Source organism: Chiloscyllium punctatum, chromosome 28 (assembly GCF_047496795.1).
Source record: "Chiloscyllium punctatum isolate Juve2018m chromosome 28, sChiPun1.3, whole genome shotgun sequence".
NCBI lineage: Eukaryota > Metazoa > Chordata > Chondrichthyes > Orectolobiformes > Hemiscylliidae > Chiloscyllium > Chiloscyllium punctatum.
The window spans coordinates 23,282,700-23,304,677 of record NC_092766.1 but is presented as its reverse complement, the minus strand read 5'-3'; the positions used below and the strand labels follow the sequence as shown (position 1 = coordinate 23,304,677).

Below are 21,978 nucleotides of genomic sequence, written 5' to 3'. Positions count from 1 at the left end.
TACATCTTGGCCTAACGAAAGCCCTGTATAGCTCTTATAATCTACACACTGATTAATAAATGCTGCACCCAAGGTCCAATTCTTAACTAGCCCATTATCCTGTCCAGTCACATTCAGGGATGTGTGGAGGTGCACAGTCTAAGCTTCTCGTGCGCTGCCATTCATTGAGTACTCTCCTGTCTGGTTCCTTCTTCCAAAGTGCATCTCCTCATACTTACCAGGTTTACATTCCATCTGTCAATGATCCAACCGTCTGACCATTCCTTCTGTATCTTCCTGCAACATAAAGCCTTCCTCCTCACTGCCAATGACCCGGCCAATCATTGTATCAAACGCAAACATACTTATCACAACTCCCACCTCCTCTACACACCTCCCTGCAGATTCACATCTACACCATTTATGAGTACCACAAAAAATAAGGGAAACAGCACTGATCCCTGTGGTACACCAGGGGACACTGGTCTCCAGTCACACAAACAGCCTTCTCCCACCACCCTCTGTCTCCTGACACTACGACAACTTTTGTTATAACTTGTCAAGTTATTCTTGATACTGTGAGAATACTTTATTTCTCAGTTTCTCATGTGGAACTTTGTCAAAGGCCTTGCTACAAAACTAAATAAGCGACTTCCACAAACTAATTCAATCAAATTCATTAAATGTGACTTCCCTCTGATAAAGTCATGATGATTATCGCTGATCACCCTTGCCACTCTGATTAGAGTTCGATTTTTTTCCTTCCCTGTTTTCTCCAGTAATTTTCCTATCAATGATCTCACTTGTCTATAGTTCCCTGATCTATCTCTACCACCCTTACCATGAAGTGGAATCACATTAGCTGTTCTCCAGTCCTCTGGCACCTCCCCTATGGTCAGATTCTAATTACAATTTTCAGTCAGGGTCTTTCCTCCTTTGACCCTGACAGCAGCCTGTGATACAACTCATCCAGACCGGGGATTGGTCCAATTTTATACCGGTCAAAGCCTCAAATTCCTGCTCGTATTTTACGTCAATCTGTTCGAGAGCTTTTCAGTCCATCTTCTCGAATTCTCTACCTGACTCCTCCTTCTCCCTAGTAAAACAGATGCGAACGTCTCATGTAACAACCTATCAATGCTCACCAGCTTCTCACACAGATTGCCCCTCTTTGGTTTCTAATGGACACTAACTGTTGGCTGATTATTCTATTCTACTTGTACATGTAGAATATCGTGGGATTCTCACTAATCTCGCCTGTTTGCACTTCTCCATGTCCCTCTGTTATTCAGTCCCCTCGATATTTCTAAGTTTCACTGTAATCAAAATATGAAAAGCAAGATCACAAGGTGAGTTTCCCCATCAGACAATCTTGCAATTTTATGGATTAATCTGGATAATACTTTTGCAGTTCCTCTGTAGTCAGTATATTATATCTTAGATTGGGACTCCAAACGGTACACAATACTTTAAGTTTAGTCTCACTAACACTCTATGCAACTGGTGCACGACATGTTCTACATTGCAATTACATTCACATGAATGTAAACCTAATTTTAACTGTCCCGTTTGCATATATCTTTCCCAATACTTTGCGCTTTATTTTTTCTTATGAGCTTGCTGTGTGAGTTCTCAAAATATTGCTCCTGAATATCCAACTATACGTTATCCATTGGTTCCTCATTGCTTATGTCTACAAGAATCATCTTTCAAACCATTCCAAAAAGTGTTTGCTACTTATGGCTTTCATTTCATCGATGCGTTATCATACTTCCCGGTTTTGCCATTACCTTCTATATATCTAGCAGCACGTTCTTTGTAATTGAGTCCAACAGACACCCGACCGCAGATGACAAGTTAACTGGTCTGTAGTTCACCGCTCTCTATCTTCATCCTTTCTTAAACTGTCGGATAATATTTATAAACTTCACCTTATTCAGATTAGCTAAATGCCTTTCAGTAATGTGTAGGAAAATAACATGAAAATCCGCAATGCAATCAATATGTCCATTACTGCTTCATTTGAAATACTTGTATGTACTACATCTGGTCTGTCAGATTTATCAATACTCAATCTGGCTGTCTGTTCAATGAAGACCTCATCACTGATATGAATGATCTTTGACTTTACTTACACAAATCCCATGGTCTCTTGGTATTTCTGGGAGAATTTCTGGATATTCTTCCTTGAAGATGGACACAAAAATAACTGTTTCATTTCCCTGTGATTTTTCTGTTCTCTCCAATAAATGATCCTGTCTGCACACTCACTGTCCCACATTTGAGCGTGTTTTTGATTTTATTTCATACATTGACAGAAGCTTTTTAGCAGGCTTTTGCTTTTCTTTCGTTTGCATGCTTTACGTTTTTGATTTTCTTCTCAGTTTCTTGGCCATCCTTTACTGGGCCTTACATTTCTCTGAATCCACTGGCCTACTACAACACTTGGCATTTTCCTAAGCTGCCTGCTTTGATCTAATAAGTAGATGAAGGTGGGGCTGATGGGATGGCAGGTGGACACATAGGAACGTTCAAAATGGCGGTGCTGAGTTGCAAGTTTGGACTGGGATAAGATGGGGTTTGAGGAAGTGGGGAAACTGGTGAAATCCACCATGATCCCTTGTGGTTGGAGGGTCCCAAGTCGGAAGATGAGGCTTTCTTCCTCCAGGCTTGTGGTGGTTAGGGAGTGGCGATGGAGCAGGCCCAGAACCCTCATGTCCTTGGCAGAGTGGGAAGGGGAGTTAAAGTGTTCAGCCACAAGACGGTGGAGTTGGTCAATGTGGCTGTCCCAGTGATATTCTCTGAAATGATCCACAAGTTGGCGTCCTGTCTCTCCAATGTAGGGAAGAATACATTGGGTGTAATGGATGCAGTCGATTAGGCTTTTTGTCTCCGTTCAGCACCTATCACTTCCAACCCCACGTTCATCTTCCTATCGCATTCCCAGCTACCTCCCTTTTGCCACACCCACTTCTCATTTATCCCTCAGCCCCCTTGGCCCACAAGTCTCATTCCTGATGAAAGGCTTATAGTCAAACATCAATACTCCTGCTCCTAGTATGCTGCCTGTCTATGATTTTCCAGCACCATACTCTTCTACTCTGATCTCCAGCATCTGTAGTCCCCACTTCCTCCTCACACCTTCATGGCTTGCATGACTCAGATTTATAACGGTTACTTCAAATAAATCAAAAATTGTCGTGGACTCAAACATCATAAACGAAAACCAATGCATTATTGTCACTGGTCCCAAAAGGTCATTTACAGCAAAGTTTTCAATGAGCTCTTCTGATCATCCAACTCCAATTCCTAAGTAACCTGATCTCGAGCTCGGTGCTAGACATAATATTAATACAAGCCATCTCAAACATGCTCATGAAATCCATTTTTCTCAGCATTAGCATTCAGTTTGGTTAATGCAGCTTAGATCTAATTTAAACAGTACATTATTCCTGCAGTACCCACAAACGTGTATATCTCATTTTCCTATTTTATAACATACCCAGTATTTGTATTGCAGCTTTTACTTTGATATATAATTCCCATCAATGTTTGCTCCTCCTTTCTGTTTCTGAGCTCCACCTCATTAGATTCTGTAGAACCTGAGCGAAGTGGGCTCTGGGTAAGTTAATGTTGGAGATCATCTCGCCACATCATTTACGCTCTTCTTCAGATCTCCTGTTATGCTGGTGGGGTAGAGAAGGACAATGATCTTTCAACAATGCTGTGTATTTGCCCAGCCAGCTGAGACTGCTGTAACCTGGGTGGGGACCTTACAGCAGGCTTGTAAAGTGTTGCTGCTGCTGAACAGGGTCTTAGTGAGATCACATCTGGAGTAGTGTGTACAGATTTAATCTCCTCAATGAGGAACGGATATTGTTACATTCGAAGCAGCTCAGAGATAGTTCCCTCAATTAATTCCTGTTATGAAGTGTTAAACTATAAGGAAAGGATGATCAGGTTGTGTTTAGAAGACCGAACGATGACCGTATTTTTACATCGGACACCGGAAGGAGTCAGCAATCGAAGTCAATTACACAATAAATGGAGGAATCCATTCCACTTCTCCAGCTTGTTGCACAGGAACAACAGAAGGAAATTCATACCTTCGACCCTTTTACACCAGAACAGGACAAGGGTATTCAGTCCCGGAGCCTAATGTAAGGTTACAGGAGGAGGCCAATCATCCCCTCGAGTCAAAACACTGGGCCCAGAGTAGGCCACGCTGCACCAGTATCCTGTTACACAGCAACAGGATCAGTCCATTCAGCATCTTCAAGTCTGTAACACAGGAACTGGAAGAGGCCACACAATGACTGGAGATTTGCTACACTGAGATAACAGGAGGTCAGTCAGCCCCTCCGATCCTTTGTAGGGGAATTGGATAAGGATACAAAGTATCAGATACTTTTTTTTAGTAAGAAAGTTGGAGGTAATTCAGATATGTGTCTGTTGTGTCAGATCAGGAGAAGACCAATCACTCCCTCAGTCCCATCTCAGGGATACATCAGGAGACTGTTCAGTATCTCCAGCCTGTTATGGAAGAAAAAGAGAAGACCCATCATCCCCTCAAAATGTTACACAGCAACAGGAAGATTCCATAATCCCCCAACCCTCTAACACATCAACAGGAGGAGGTCATTCTGGCCATAGAGATTAGAATATCATAAAACCAGAAAGACGTCAGCCCATCGATTTTGTACACCACCAGGATGATGAATCCATGCAACCACACATACCTCTCACACAACAATTGGAGCAGATCCTTTAAAAACGTTTCCACGTTAAACAGGAATTCAAAGAAAACGTAAAGGTTTTCAAAAGGGAAGAACTTACAATAACTGTATACATTAAATTAAAACATATCGATAAAACTATCGCAATTTACGGCAAATTATTAGAATCCATTGTAGAGGACATTTGCAAAGTCAAACCACAATCCATCAGAGTCAACACGATTTTACGAAGGATCAACTGAGTATGAATTGTTTGCGTGAGTTACTTAAGGATGTAGCAAGCAAGTTAGATAGTAGGATTCTTGGAGATGGAATGTATCTGGTCTTCTTGAAGGCATCGGATATGTTGCTTATCCAAAGAGTAAGTGGTCAGATCAGAGAACATGGGTTTAGGAGTAAATTATTAGCTTGGATGGAGGATTGGTTAACCAATAAAATGCAGTCAGATGAAATAAATGTGTCATTTTCTTTTGGCAAATGCAATTTGTGGAGTACCGCAGATTTCAGTACTTATGCCTCAACTATTTGCGTTCGATATTATTACTCGGTTGATGAGATAGAAAATACTATTTTCAGAGGACACTAAGTTTGTGAGAAGATTTGTAACTCAGTGCTTGTTGTTGTGGTCCTGTTCGCCGAGCTGGGAATTTGTGTTGCAGATGTTTCGTCCCTTGTCTAGGTGACATTCTCAGTGCTTGGGAGCCTCCTGTGAAGCGCTTCTGTGATCTTTCCTCCGGCATTTGTAGTGGTTTGAATCTGCCGCTTCCGGTTGTCAGTTCCAGCTGTCCGTTGTAGTGATCAGTATATTGGGTCCAGGTCGATGTTCTTATTGATTGATTCTGTGATGAGTACCATGCCTCTCGGAATTCCCTGGCTGTTCTCTGTTTGGCTTGTCCGATAATATTAGTGTTGCCCCATTCGAACACCAACTAGCCTCGAAACGACACGACCAACTATCCTTAGGAGTCACACACGCAGATGACAAGCAACATGAGTTCGATTGGGACAACAGATTCAATCAATAACCACATCACAGAAGTGCTTCACGGGAGGCTCCCAAGCCCTGAGGATGTCACCTAGACAGAGGACGAAACGTCTGCAACACAAATTCCCAGCTCGTCGAACAGAACCACAACAGAAGACACTAACATTGGTGGGAAATTACTTTGGAATGAAGATGGAAGAGATATCAAAATAAACATGGATAGTTTGGTTGAATGGTCCATAATTTGGCAATGAAAATTAAATTGGATAAGGATGGGTTATTCAAGTTGGCCAGCATCATCGGAAGGAAAATTATTCGCAAAATGTACAGAAACTTCAAAGTGGTTAGGAGCAGAGGGATATCGGTGTCCACTTGCATTTCACAGAAACCCAGCATGCAGGTACTGCAAGCAATGAGAAATACAAGCATAATTTCAAAGTTCATTTGGACAATGCCAGACTAGAAGGTTAGGGTGTGTGACTGTAGCTATGCAATGCTTTCGCGAGGCTGCAAATAGAGTACAGTTTAGATGCCCAGTCTTGTGGAAGGATCCACTTATATTGGAGTTAATTCAGAAGAGGTTCATTAGATTGATTCCAGAGATGAAACGGTTGTCTAATGAAGAGAAATTGAGCAGTTAAGGACGATATTCTTAAGTTTATAAGAATGAAAGGAGATCTCATTGAGATCTGCAAACTGTTAAGACTAATTGTGAATGTAGATGTGGAATGGATATTTTTTTTCATGTGGTGCATTCTACAGCAAGAGCCCAGCGTTTTAGGATTGAGAGATGGCAGTAAAGTGGAACAGAGGCCACAATGACACCTGTCATGCTTCTATTCAATAGCGGAGCCGAGAGGACATCAGCCATGATTGTATTCAATGGCGGAGCAGTGATGACATCAGCCATGTTTGTATTCAGGGGTGGAGCAGAGAGGACATCAGCCATGTTTGTATTCAGGGGTGGAGCAGAGAGGACATCAGCCATGTTTGTGTTCAGGGGTGGAGCAGAGAGGACATCAGCCATTTTTGTATTCAGGAGTGGAGCAGATAGGACATCAGCCATGTTTGTATTCAGGGGTGGAGCAGAGATGACATCAGCCATGATTGTATTCAATGGCGGAGCAGGGATGACATCAGCCTTGATTGTATTCAATGGCGGAGCAGGGATGACATCAGCTATTATTGTATTCAATGGCGGAGCAGTGATGACATCAGCCATGTTTGTATTCAATGGTGGAGCAGAGAGGACATCAGCCATGTTTGTATTCAGGGGTGGAGCAGAGATGACATCAGCCATGTTTGTATTCAGGGGTGGAGCAGAGAGGACATCAGCCATGTTTGTATTCAGGGGTGGAGCAGAGATGACATCAGCCATGTTTGTATTCAGGGGTGGAGCAGAGAGGACATCAGCCATGTTTGTGTTCAGGGGTGGAGCAGAGAGGACATCAGCCATTTTTGTATTCAGGAGTGGAGCAGATAGGACATCAGCCATGTTTGTATTCAGGGGTGGAGCAGAGATGACATCAGCTATTATTGTATTCAATGGCGGAGCAGGGATGACATCAGCTATTATTGTATTCAATGGTGGAGTAGGGATGACATCAGCCATGTTTGTATTCAGGGGTGGAGCAGAGAGGACATCAGGCATGTTTGTATTCAGGGGTGGAGCAGAGATGACATCAGCCATGTTTGTATTCAGGGGTGGAGCAGAGAGGACATCAGCCATGTTTGTATTCAGGGGTGGAGCAGAGATGACATCAGCCATGTTTGTATTCAGGGGTGGAGCAGAGAGGACATCAGCCATGTTTGTGTTCAGGGGTGGAGCAGAGAGGACATCAGCCATTTTTGTATTCAGGAGTGGAGCAGATAGGACATCAGCCATGTTTGTATTCAGGGGTGGAGCAGAGATGACATCAGCCATGATTGTATTCAATGGCGGAGCAGGGATGACATCAGCCATGATTGTATTCAATGGCGGAGCAGGGATGACATCAGCTATTATTGTATTCAATGGCGGAGCAGTGATGACATCAGCCATGATTGTATTCAATGGTGGAGCAGAGATTACATCAGCCATGTTTGCATTCAATGGCGGAGCAGGGATGACATCAGCCATGATTGTATTCAATGTTGGAGCAGGCTGACATCAGCCATTATTATATTCAATGGAGGAGCAGGGATGACATCAGATATGATTGTATTCAATGGGGGAGCAGGCTCGAGGGGGTAAATAGACGACTGATGCTCCTTGTTCTTATTCAGCCCTTCGAATGTGTTACACAGGAATGGGGGAGGACTGGCTATCAAACAGGAAACAGGCACTCTGGATAAATAAGTCTTAATCAGTTGGACTGATCATAAAATGTTGAGTCATATAGCGACCACCGTTGGGTCCTCAACTATTTACAATCCATATCAACGATCAGTGGGATTGAATAGATGTACTGAGTTTGGCGATGTCGCGGTGATAAGGAAGAAATTACATTATCAAGAGAGGATGGAGAGCCTGCAAATAGGTACAGAGTGGTAAAAACAATGGATAATCGTTTGGCAGGTGCAATATAACTTGATATAACCTGTCATTTCATTTACAGGACTAATGGAAGGTAGTATGTTACTGAAATAAAGAGGGATTACAGGACGTAATGATACTGTGTAGTGGGGGGTTCACTCAGATCCGTTCAGACATGGAAGCATTTGCTCCATCCCTGATCGTCTGCTCCTTGACGCTCCAAGTGACTCCATTGCGCTCCGTACACATGGAATATTTTGTTGTGGTTGGTTAGTGGTGGGATGATGTTTTGAAATGTGTATCAAGGGGACAGCCTTTATCCAAGATAAACTCATTCCTTTCTTCATGGAGAACAGAAGACGATGGGAATGGCTGCCTGCCTTTGAATGAAGGAACTGTGGCTGCTGTCAGGACATGATGTACTGTGCATGGACACACGGCAACATTAACAGCGAGAGAGCTCCTTCAGTTCCTCTACCTCTCCCCATTGATATGGGTACTCTGAAGATGCCATGTACACCATCGGGAATCCCACTATACTGGGAAAAAAAGGATACACTCGATAGCTCCCTGCTGTGGGAGAAACAATCTATTTACCTTATCCACTATATACAACCTCCGGCACCGAATGGTGATATTGATATTGAGATAGTGGCGAATGATGGAAATGTCAGCAGCTAATGCCTGGAATGTTCCGGATCATTGAAGCTGAATGAAACTGTAACCCTAACAGCCACTGGCAGGACTGCCCTACCCCCTGGAATGAAGCTTCAGGTCGTGTTGAAGGAGGTGACACCACTCTATCACCAGCTGTTTGTGCAGTCAGGATCCCCTCACGCGTTGCTCCTCCCATAAATGGAGCTTTGGAAGCTGTTCCTGGAAAACCCGGGATGGATACAGTAGTTCCCTTTCCCCACACACACTCACTGCCTGGTTTCAGAGCTTCCCCTCTCTGCAGCCTCTGCTCCATTTGTTGTTCATGTTACAGACCCAGATGCTGTAACTACAGTCCCCATGTTCCATCCAGAGTTGGGTCACCAAATCCTCAGGTCTCCCTGAATGTCTGAGGCAGCTTACCCCACAACCTCCAGCAAACCATCCCCAGCCTCATCACTAAATTTTCAATTACAGGAGTCAGTCACAATCCCCTCGGCTACAAGTGTTGTTGACCAGACCAGATCCCTGAAAAATATTTTAAGAAGGCCGCTTAGACCTAAACATTTCCTTATTTTGAATATAGATGGGAAGTGCGTGTTCCAGATATGTTGTGACTGGTCAAACCAGTCGACATTAAGCAAATATAATCTATTCAAATGCTTTAGTTAAAATACAATCAAAGAAAATACTATTTTTGGATAGCTTATATATTGGAATACTTGCACAAACAATAGATATCGTATCTTCTTGGTTTAAACCGCTTGGCACAAAGATATTTTCAAATACAGATCCTTACAACAGTTTTCCAATCCAGGGGGAAACAACATCTACAGAGATCTCAGAGAGAAAAGCAGCTGGGGATCATGTATTGAAACTTCCAACCCTTCTGGGATCCCCAGCAGCTTCTGAATGCTGCAGCTAAAAGCAAAACGAGGAAACCAGGTCTTGGAGAGCTGGCCACTGCCCTTCCATTGTTACCACCGTTTTAATTTAAAATAAAGCCTTTTTCTGTTTTTTGCTTAAACTGTTTTCAGACAGGAGTTCTGCACTTCTGTCTTTAAAACCTCTCTTCAAAATAAATCGAAGAGAAAATAACCTTTATACAGTGATAGTATCCTGAGACTCCATCTATAATAAAATAATCCATCAATATACAAGGGTGAATTCATTTTAGACGTCCTAGTCTTCCTGTGTTAGTAGTCTGCAAAGCATATATATATTTCATTGACTGAGTATACAATTGTTCACAACTTGTTTCGATTTCAGTCATTTTACTCCTGCCACAAAATGCCTTTGTCTTTCTTCATTCAAGTCTCCACAACATGTTAAAACTTAGGTTTTCTCGCCCTGTAACCTGTATAATTTCAAATTGAATGGCAGAAATAATAAGCTCAATCGGAACAGACTGTTATTTCTCTCCCTAAACTTCTCCAAAAACATTAAGGGACCACGATCAGTGAAAAAGACTTGGCTCATGTATGTTATTTGCAATTTAAATGCTGAAATGTTGCAACACCAAGCTCAAGGCCTCCTTCCCCATTGTAGAATAAATCTGTTGGTGTTTCCACTGGACACTCCAACCACACGTTACATAATGGAGCACTTCTCATCTCTCCAATATTCCTTCTGAATGGCATAGCTCCTCATGTCTCAGCATAAAAGAATTGCTTGCTCCTGTACCTCTTAATGCTATAACCTATTTACCTGATACTCCTGGCCTATGCCATTAAACCTTACTTTCACAGATATATGATTTAAGAAGATCTCACACATTCTTCTCAATCTCTCACAGAAACCAAACTTTGATTTCTGAACTCAGTCATCATCATCATCAGCCATTTCAGCTTCTAATCTTGCCATTGATACTCTCTGCTCTTCCACACGAGTTCTCACGACTGCAGGAAGTGAATTGTTGAGCTTCTCCAAAATAAGAATCTCTCTAACAGTGTCATAGGTTTGCTCTGTTTTTAATACCCTTACCCACCTTTAAAAATTACTTTGTTTGATCCTTTCAAACTCAATGTGCGTTTAACCAGGGACCCTTTTTTAGATTCCTGAAACACTATCTGTCGGCTTCTGACACAACGTCATATATACTTCAGATGGCTTTCTTTGTCTCCTCATACTGGCCAGATACCTCCTCCAAGAAGGATGCAAATACCTATCAGCTTGGTTTGGATCAACTAAATCCACATGGTCACTGAGCAGTACATTTGTTTAGCCAGTTCATCAAATGAAATTCAAAAGGTTTCCCCATCCTTCTCATCAAATTTAGATAATGCCAGGATGTATTTAAACAGAACCCCATTAGACCATTGGTTATAACAGGGCTGTTCAGCCTCACTATCCTCCTTATCCAGCCTACCATCTAACTTCATCTCCGCCTTCTATGCCAACTTTCCTCTCTAATTGCTAACTTTTTAAAGTTGAAACTCTCTGCTTTTCTTCTGTCTTTTTCTCTGTTTCGCCTTCACTTCCTTTACAATTCTTTCTCATGTTCAAAGTGCCTCATTTGAAATTGAATTCTAGCCATTTCCAAAGAGTCTGATGGTGGTTCAACAAAATGTAATTGCCGATCTATAGCTGTAATTATCTCTCATTTTCTCACAGACAATTACAACCCCAACTCCAGCTTGTCTGTCAATTCCTACTGATTTGTCTACATTCCCTTTTGTAAAACTGCCAAATTCACTTCTTCCTTACCCAGAGAACTCTTAGTGACTGAAATAATCTTTATACACAAAACACGGATTAAACCAACCGAATTCAACATCCGGAACAAGAGGCACTAACAGCTACCATACACGACCTTTGAACCCAATAGTCTCCCAGTGCATAATCTCCAGTGTCTGCATGAGCTTATTCTGGATTCTCTGGTTTCCTCCCACAATACAAAAATGTGCATGTCAGCTGAATTGGCCATGCTAAATTGTTTGTAGTTTCCAGGGATGTGTGGGTTAGGAGCCTTAGTCGGGATAAATGTGTAATAATAGGGTAGAGGATTGGGTCTGGGTTGGTTACTCCTCAGAGGGTCGGTGTGGGCTTGGTGGGTCGAATGGCCTGTTTGTACAATGTAGGGATTGAAATTCTAAACCCAATTTAGTTTTATCGATTTGGAACCAGACATGACTCGTCAATTTGTAATAGACCAACTAGACTGCCTCAAACTATATTAGGAGGGTAGCTTGGATACACACCTTTTCTTATTTTAAAAGATAGATGTGAAATGGTTGTTCCAGATGTGATGTTACTCGTCAAACAATTCACCATTAAGTAAAACACAATATATTTAAACCCTCTAATGAAATTCCATACACAGTGAAGAGGAATTTAGAATAATTTAACTATTGGAATCCTTTCCCGAATAATAGATACAGTATCTTCTACAAATGAACTGTTCCAATATACTAACATCCCATAAACAAACCCCTTGGCAAAAAGGAACATTCAGACAAACATTCTTGCATACAGTTCTCCAATCCAGGAGGAAGCAGCATCAAGTCAGGTTTCAGAGAGAGTAGCAACTGGGGATAAGTTACTAGGCCGTTGTTACTACTATTTATTATAAACCCTAAAAGCGTCGTAAGTTATTTACTTGAGCCTTTTTCAGTCGGCAGTTTTGCCTTCAAGATCACTTATTTAAAGAAAGGAGAACTTTTTTTAAAAAAAGTGACTGCATTGGCACACAATTTAGATGCCTGGTCCTTTACTTAAAGGGCTTCCTCATGTTACTGATCGCAAGGTCACCCGAGAGGGACAAATACAGGTACAGACCAAGTTACAAGGATGTGTCTCATAACTTCTGAAACACCCCTGTCCATAGACCATCTCATGGGACATACCAGGAAGTGAACAACAGCCTGACACACACCATTTCACTGTTTCTGACCTTCACAATGCCAGCACTCGATACACTAGGGAGCTAAAAGCTAAGCCCAGGGAAAGATACAGAGGAACAGAAAGATTCACATCAAAAACTGAAACAGACAGTTAATTAATTGAAAAATCTTGCGGAAATATGTGGAAACAGACAGGGCAGTGGGACTAACTGGAGAAGTGAAATCTTCGAGAGTAAACTTACAAGAATGAAAACATTGAATACAGGCATTGTCAGATCAGCTGAAATGGTTTGTTACATCAAATTCTGAATCTGCTTCACAGAACACCACAAACAACATAAACTGGGACAAGATGACAGCCCAGCATGGAGAGCTGTGCAGACCCTGCTAGTGTGTTGCTCAGTAAACTGCACCATCTGCCCAGCATAGTGAGTATTGCAAACTTTACTATCACATGCAAACTATATTCGCATCAGATTACTGTCTATAATGGGAAGATACTGTCTATAATGTCTATAATTGATGCATGTGTGTTTTTGCATGCATGTTCATCAGAAACTGAGAGAGAGTGCGTATTTGTGCGCAATTGGCATGTTTGAATGTGAAACTCATTGTTTAAGAAGGAACGCACATGGAGGAACCTATTTTAAATAAGAACAACTAGCAGGCTTTTTGTTAGTCGACAGAGAGAGAACGAGAGAAATTGCATGGACAGATGAGGTAAAGTGTTTGAGAATGTTAAAATAAAGGCATTGCCAGACACAATAACAATATACATCGGCGTGCACATGAATGACAGATGGATGGGAGTTTCGTGTGAGTTCGAATCAGATTTGCTTCGGCAGGTTTGAAGCCGCGAGTGTCAGCAGCAGAATATTGGCTTCATTAAGACAGTATTTCATAGCTCAAGGTTCAAACAGCAGATGGACTAAACCAGTGAGATATATTCTGGAGTGATGAGTATTTCAAGTTAGAAATGGTCAGGGTATGGTGTCAGGAATCAGCTCATTGTCAAAGGGACCTCGCACAGTGGTGACTTGTCGGCTTCAGCCGCAGATATTGGCCAGGAATGGGATGGAAACAGTGGAAGGAAGTGGAGTTTGTCACCAGAACAGTAGAGAGTGACCACCCTGCTCTTAATATTTAAATAACAAAGGCAATGATACAGTAAGTTGTAGTTCTCACCTGGAACTGATTAGGTCAACAGAGAGAAGAATGAGTAACAATGCCAGTGCTGAAAGGGAGACAATAATTGAACACATTCATTGATGTAGTTAGTCGTGGTCTGTAGAGTGAATATATGGATTGAGAGTTTCAACAGGAAAATAATAGTGACAAGAAGGATAGAATATAAGAAAGAACAGTAATACAGTCATAACCGGTTAATAGAAAAAAAATCTGGACAGTGACACTTACCAGGAACACCAACGATAGCCAGGAAAGGTTAATAAAAATATTGAGTAATGAGAATAGTGTAATAAATCATCAATGATAATGACCATCAACACAATGCAGAAAGATACCAAACATAATTGAATAAACCCCTGTCTATTGATGGAACATGCCAGTCTAGTGTTCCCAGATTCTGATACATTTTTGGAACAATCTAATGTCCTCTGGTTCTGATCAATTGTTGGAACATTCCAGTCTAATGTTCTCAGATTCTGATCTCTCCTCCCCCTCTCTCTGGATCTGCTGATCCCTGTCAGTGCTGTCGGTGATGCTCCGGCTCATGTTAAGGGATAATACATTGAACAGCGCCCATTTATCTTTAAAAGATGGAAACGCTCCACTGAAATAATTAGAATCCATGGAGATTGGCATTGATCACAGTCACTGTACAAACACTGGGAATCCGAGAAAAGGCTACGGCAATGGATGAATGGGCACTGCACAACAATCAACAGACAGGAGGGTTCCCTCCAAGTTCTGGAACACTTCAGTTGTCAAGGACCTTCAACCTTGGACCTACGGGTGACCAGCCTCCAAGGCGGACTTCAGGAAAGGCAGCAGCGAAAAGTGGCCGAGCAGAGGCTGATAGCTAATTTCTGTACCCAAAGGGAGGACCTCAAATGGGACCTTGGTTTACTGTCACAATACAGGTGACCACCATTGCACGATACACACACACACACACACATACACACAGACAAAGACCGACATGCACACATATATTTTGTGGGGTGAATTTGCACTTGCAGACTTTCATTGTAATTTGCTCAAAACTGCATGAATTCATGTAAAACTCTGAACTCAAAAATTTCATGGTTTCATGTAAATCTCACTGTTATCTCACTTTTCAGATTAGAATCAATCTAAACATTATGGCATAGACAGAGAACACAGGGGGCTAACACTTTCAGCATATTGTCTAGCTAACACACTGTTACAGGTAACCTGAGAATGCAACATTTTTAAAAAAATGTTCTGTGATTTACACATGAAAGAAGTGAAACTATAATGGTATTAGAACAGATAAAAATTCAACACACAATCAAGGTATTTTTCAATGTATAATTTCAGTTACATCACACTGTAAATGTTTGATATAAATTCTGTGCCTTAGAAGTGTGTCCTCCACTATCACCTGATGAAGGAGCGGCGCTCCGAAAGCTAGTTTGCTTCCAATTAAACCTGTTGGACTATAACCTGGTGTTGTGTGATTTTTTACTTTGTACACCCCAGTCCAACACCGGCATCTCCAAATCATGACTGAGCAAACAGATTCAATTAACCAGTTCCACACATCACTTTTCATATCACTATAAAAGAGAACAATTACTGGGTTTGGATGGAATGGATGAGGATTGCTGAGGGATGGACCAATCTTAAATCTTTTTTTTATCTTGTATATGAGAGTATTAGCAGAACACTGCAGGAGTCTATATATGTTCCACTCTGTTTATGAAAGGAGGCAGTTATAGAATAACAGATCGGCTGCATAAAGAAATGTTGCGTGGGCAAGTTTCTAGATACCTCAATACAAAGTACGGTAATTATTGACCAGTGTGAGGCTACTCCTGGTTTTAAGTGCCCTACTACCAAATCCTGTCATAACCTTGAGACAGAGGATTGAGACTGCTGCTCAGCAATAGGCCGAAATAATTCTGTCCCTATGGGCCTCTTACAGAGGGATAATAGAAGGCCATTCATCCCATATTAGCTTGTTGTTACTTGAAAAGGTGGAAATCTAGAATATTGTCACATTTTGCCAACAGAATCATTCAAAACAAAGAGATGTGTCACTGCAGCTGTATGAGGTGTTACTGATAGGGCACCTGGAGTGCACCTGGTTGTGTTTCTGTAACTGAGAAGGGATGGACCCCCATTAGATACAGTTTAACGGCTGCTCGTAATCCACGGGTTGCTGTGTCATTTAATGTCTCGGGTCTGTTACACAAGGACAGGAGGAGGCCATGCAGCCTCTCGGGTGTGTTATAGAGGAAGAGGAGGAGGCAATTAAGCCTCTTGAGTCTATTACAGAGGGACATGAGGAGGCCATTCAGCCTCTCGAGCCTGTCACAGAGGGGCAGGAAGTGTTTATTTAACATTCAAGTCTGTTACGCATAAATATTAGTTTTAAATTAGTTTTGGAATAGGAAAGACCTGATGTAAACATTAATGTTCTAACTTTGAACAAGGCCAATTTTGAAAGTGTTAGGCGAGCCCTGTGAAAGGCTGATTGGAATACCCTATTCACAGGTAAAGGGATGGTTGGTAAATGCAAGGCCATCAAAACTTAGTTTCAGAGAGTCCAGAGCCAACGTGTTCCCATTAGTGAGAGGGGCAAGGCTGGTGGGTGTAGGGAGTGCTGGATGGCCAGATATATTGATGCTCTGGTCAAGGTAAGGAAGGAGGCATATGTCAGGTAAACAGAGCTGAGGTCACGTGAATCCCGAGAGGTGTATAAGGGCAGCAAGTGCATAGTCAATGGGGAAATCAGGCCAGAAAAATGTGGACATGAGATGGCTTTAGAAATAGGGTTAACGAGACATTGAAGAAATTCTACAAATCCTTTAATGGTAAACGATTAACTAGGGAAAGAATAAGGCGCGTTAAAGATCAGTAAGGTTACCTATGTGTGGAACCACAGGAGATTGGAGGGATTAGAAAGAACAATTTCACCTCAGTATTTAATGTGGAGGACGTTACAAGAGCGAGAGAATGAATAAATATATAGTGATATCTTGAAAAGTATCTATATCACAAGGAGGTGTTTGACATTTTAAAACACATAAAGGTGAACAAATCCCTGGGACCTGATCAGTTGTATCCCAAATGTATGTGGGAAGCTAGGAAAGACATTGGTCAGCATTTTGCTGATATATTTGTATCATTGATTTCCACAGGTGAGGTGTCAAAAGACTGAAGGGCTGCTAACATAGTGTCATTATTTGAGAAAGTAAGGAAAACCCAGGTAACTATAGATCACTGAGCCTGACGTCAATGGTGACTAATTTGTTGGAGGAAACTTTGATGGAAAGGATGTGCATGCATTTGAAAATACAAGGACTGCAGAGGGCTTTGTACATTGGAGTTCACATCTCAGGATTCAATGTAAACTTTAGACGAAGTGATGAAGATGATTGATGAAGGCAGGACAGTGGATGTTGTCTTTATGGAATTCAGTAAGAAAACCAAAATGTTCCACATGGTAGACTGGTTAACAAGGTTAGACTGCCTGGGATCCAGGGAGAGCTCAGCATTTAGATCCAAAATGTTCTTGAATATTGGAGACAGGGTGTGACAGTGGACATTTGTTCAATAAACTTGGAGACCTGTGACCAGTGGTGCTGCTCGCAAAGATCAATCGTGGGTCCACTGCCTTTTGTCACTTGTATAAATCATTTACATTTGAGTATATGAAGTATGGTCAGTAAGGTTGTAGATAATAACAAATTTGTTGGTGCAGTCGTCAGTCAAGAATGATCTCTCAGACTATAATGGGACTTTGCTGAGGTGAACCGAGGAGTGGCAGATGGGGTTTATTTTAGTTAAATGTGAGGTGTTGCATTTTGGCAAGACAAATCAAGGCAAGGCATATAGGTAGGGTCCTATCGAAAGCTGCCAATAAAGGAGAACCTCATATAAATTATGGAATACCTACAGTAAGGAAACAGGCTATTCAGCCCATCGAAGCCACACCGACCCACTGGACAAACCCCTACCCTATCCCTCTCAGTCTGCATTTCCAATGGCTAATCCACCTCGCCTACAAATCCCTGGGTAGTATACGCAATTTAGCATGGCCAATCTACCCTTATCTATATGTCTTTCTAATGTCGGAGGAAAACATAGCATCCGGAGGAAACTCATGCAGACACGGGGAGAATGTGCAAACCCCACACAGACTGTCATTCAAGGATGGAGTTAAACCCAGATCGCTGCGCTCTGAAGCAGCAATGCTAGTCACTGAGGTACTGTGTCACCTTGTGGTACAGGTTCTCCCTTCCTTAAAAGTGCTGTCACAGGTAGACAGCGCAGTGAAGAAGGCACTTGGTGATCTTCCCTTTATTGGTGCGTGCTTTGAATCTGAACATTTTCACGACGTGTTGCATCTGTACAGGACATTGGTTTGGCCACTTTTGTAAAATTGCTTTTAATTATGGTTACCCTACTGTCGGGAAAATGTCAAACTTGAAAGGGTACAGAAGAGATGCGAAAGAATGTTGCAGGTGTTGGAGGATTAGAGTTACAGGGAGAGGTTAAATAGGGTGGGGCTATTTTAAAGTGTTGAGGCTGAGGGGGGACGTTAAAGAGGTTTATAAAATCATGAGGGGAATAGATAAAGTAAACAGTCAACGTCTTTTACCCAGGATAGGCGAGTCCAAAATTAGAAGGCAAAGGTTTAAGGTGAGAGGGGAAAGATTTAAATAGGGACATGAGGGATAACATTTTCACACAGAGTCTGCTGTGTGTATGGATTGAACAGACAAAAGAGGTGGTGGAGGCAGGTACAGTTACACCATTTAAAAGGCATTTGGATGGATACATGCATGGGAAGGGATTAGAGGGAGATGGGCCAACTGCTGGCAAGGGGGAACGAGATTAATTTCGGATATTTGGTCGGCATGGACGACTGAACTGAAGGATCGTTTTCTGTGCTGTACATCTCAGATAGTCTATTGCTTCTTGAGTGTGTAACACAGGAACAGGAGGAGGCTATTCAGCTTCTGAATTCTGTCACTCAGCTTGTTTGCTCAATTGCTGAGAGTAAAATACAAAAATACATCAGTCAGATTTTGATGGTGTTTTACAGCTTTTAGTCAAGAAAAGCTGTAAAGAATGTGAAGAGGCCATTCAGTCCCTCACCTCCATTCCACAGGAGCAGCAGGTGAGCACAGAGCTATTGGAGCCTGTTACTCAGGAGCAGGAGGAGGACATCTACTTTCACAAACTTGGGATCAGGAGGCAGTCACTCAACTGTTTGAAACTGGGCCACAGGGAAATCTGGAGGCTAGTGAGTTTCCATGGTCCTGTTACGCAGGAACAGGAGGAGGTGACTCACTTCCCACCAGTATGGGACACTGGGAGAGAAGGGGAGTTTGCTTGGAAAAAGAAATAAATACATGAATAAGTTGCATTCGTGGTCCATTCAATCCTGCCCCACCATTCACTAAGACCACGGCTGATCTGATGGTGATTCCCTCATTCCATTTTACGGAGACTGCCCTCTCTGCAGCCTCTGCTCCATTTGTTGGTCATGTTACAGACTCAGATGCTGTAACAACAGTCACCATCACTCATCCAGAGGGTCAGGTCTAAGGGTGAGTCAGGATTTGAAGGGTCCAATCACAAGAATGAAAACACAAAATAAAGGTATTGCCACATTCGCAATCAAACTCCCATAACCAGCTGATCCATAATACATTCAGGATGGAGCACTGTGTAGATATGGCGAGTGTACTGCTGAATACAAACCAGCAATATCCAGAATGGAACTCTGTGCAGCCCACACCAATACTTGATCTATAATCCTGGGCTAAATGTCCAGCGTGGGGAGCTGTGCAGACCCCACTTGCTCATTCATATATAAACACAGGTTGTTGCATTGTTCGGTAACACTGTGTTAGATCACTGCCCAGTGTGGGGAAACTTGCAGCCCATATTGGAAGTGACAGGATATGCGGCTGTCATCCAGTTACAACTCCATATCTCCAATGTACCTTGAAAAGGGATGCTGCAGATGTGAAAATCATTGCAAATGGAAACAGTTGATATGCCAATATTCTGATCAAGGCGAGTATCACACAAGTATTTAAAGATGAAATAACTAAGATAATATCCGATGAGCTTTTGTGAATGTGCAAGGAAGAAAGGGGGGATGGTGATGTTATAGTGGTTGCACTATAAGCCTCCAAATCAACAATGGGAATTGGGTGAACAAATAGGCAGGGAAACTGGTGAGAGTAGCAGGAGCAATAGGATTGTCATAATAGATTTAAAATTTCCTAATATAAACTGGGACATCCAGATGGTTCAGAACTTCAATGGAATGTAATTTCTTAAGTTTGTTCACGAAAGTTTCCCCAAGCAGTATATAAAGGGTCCTACACGGGAATGGACACACTCGACCTACTGTTGGGAAATAGGGATGAATAGGTGACGGTGGTAAAGTGGGGGAGTATTTTGGGAAAAGTGACTAGCGCTGTATTAATTTTAAAATAGATATGGGAGGGACAAAATTGATCCACAGATTCAAGTCTAAATTGGAGCAAGGCATATTTTGTTGTAATTAGACAGGGGATTGCAGGGGTTAATTGGAGTATTTTGTTTTCAGGTTAAAGGATGTCGGGCACGAGGGAGGGCTGTAAAAGTGAGATAGCTCGAGTTCAAGGTTTATATATTCCTGTGAGGGTGAAGGGAAAGTGAGGCTGGAAGAGAAAACCCTGGATGACAAGAGATATTGAGGCTCTGACCAGCAAAAAAAGGAGGCGTGCCCCAGGTGCAAGCAGCTGGAATCAAGGGAATCCCTGGAGGTACACGGGAGATATTGGAGTTTAATGAAGAAGGAAATCAGCAAGGCGAAAAGGGAGTATGAGATAGCATTGGCTGAGAGGATTAGGGTGAATTCAAAATCACTATAGTAAAGAAAAAGAACAACTAGAGAGAGAATAGGATGCCTTGAAAACCAAAATGGGCACGTATGTGTACAACTTCAAGAGGTGGTTGAGGTCCTCAATTTCCCCTATGTGTTTATCATGTAGAAAGACATGAAGACCTGTGACCTTTGGAAGTTTAGTTGAGATATTTTAGTACTGTCCATATCACAGTAGAACTGTTGTTGGACATATGAGAATGCACAAAGTCAGATAAATCTCTTGGTCCTGACTAGATATATCCAAGAGCACTGCAAGAGGCGAGATAAGACTGTTAAGAGTCCAAAGTCCTGGAAGACTGGGCAGTAGCAAACGTGGTGCCCTTCTTCAAGAAGGGCTGAAAATAAATGCCTGGGAAATATAGACCAGTAAGCTTCACATCTGTTTTCGGTAAACCACTTGAGAAGGTTCTGAGAAATAAGATATGCATGAATTTGGAAAGACAGAGTTTGACTTGGAGCAGTCAGAATGGCTTTGTGCGTGGCGGATCATGCCTTACAAATTTTGTTTGAGTTTTTGGCAGAAGTGACCAGGAAGGTTGACGAGGGCAGGACGGTGAACATAGTCTATATGGATTTCAGTAAGGCCTTTGATAAGGTTCCACATGGAAGGCCGCTCGAGAAGGTTAGATCGCATGGACTCCAAGGTAAACTGGCAACTTGGCGACACAATTGATTTGACATTATGAAGCAACTGGCTACGGTGGAGGTATGCTTGTTGGACTGGAGACCTGTGACTAGTGGAGTGCTTCAGGGGTCGGTTCTGTCCCCATTTCTGTTTGTTATCTATATCAATGATTTGGATGAGAGTGCACAGGCAAGGTTAGTAAGTTTGCAGATGAAACTAAAATGGGAGGCATTGTCCACAGTGAGGAAGGTTATCAGAAATTGCAACAGTACCTTGATCAGCTGGGGAAGTAGGCTGAGAAAGAGCAAATGCAAGTGTGATGTCTTGCATTTTGGAAAGTCAAATTCAGGTGGGAGGTTAATAGTGAATGAGAGGGCTTTAAGGAGTGTAGTGGAACAAAAGGATGTTGGAAATCAGGTGCACGATTATCTGAATTTGAGTCGCAGATACACAGGACAGTGAAGAAGGCTGTTGGCACATTGGCCTTCATCAGGGCATTAAGTATAGAAGTTGGGACGTTATGTTGCAGTTGTACGGGATG

The 21,978-nt window shown here is 42.2% G+C and overlaps 1 long non-coding RNA gene across 1 annotated transcript in view; it reads left to right on the top strand.

The window, feature by feature from the left end:
* LOC140453842 (uncharacterized) overlaps nucleotides 1–15,322 on the top strand; it is a 65,166-nt gene extending 49,844 nt beyond the window's left edge. The window contains exons 3-4 of the long non-coding RNA XR_011952500.1: nucleotides 13,034–13,139; nucleotides 14,490–15,322. This is a non-coding gene — a long non-coding RNA (uncharacterized lncRNA). The remainder of the gene's footprint in view (nucleotides 1–13,033; nucleotides 13,140–14,489) is intronic.
* Nucleotides 15,323–21,978: the final 6,656 nt, after the last annotated feature.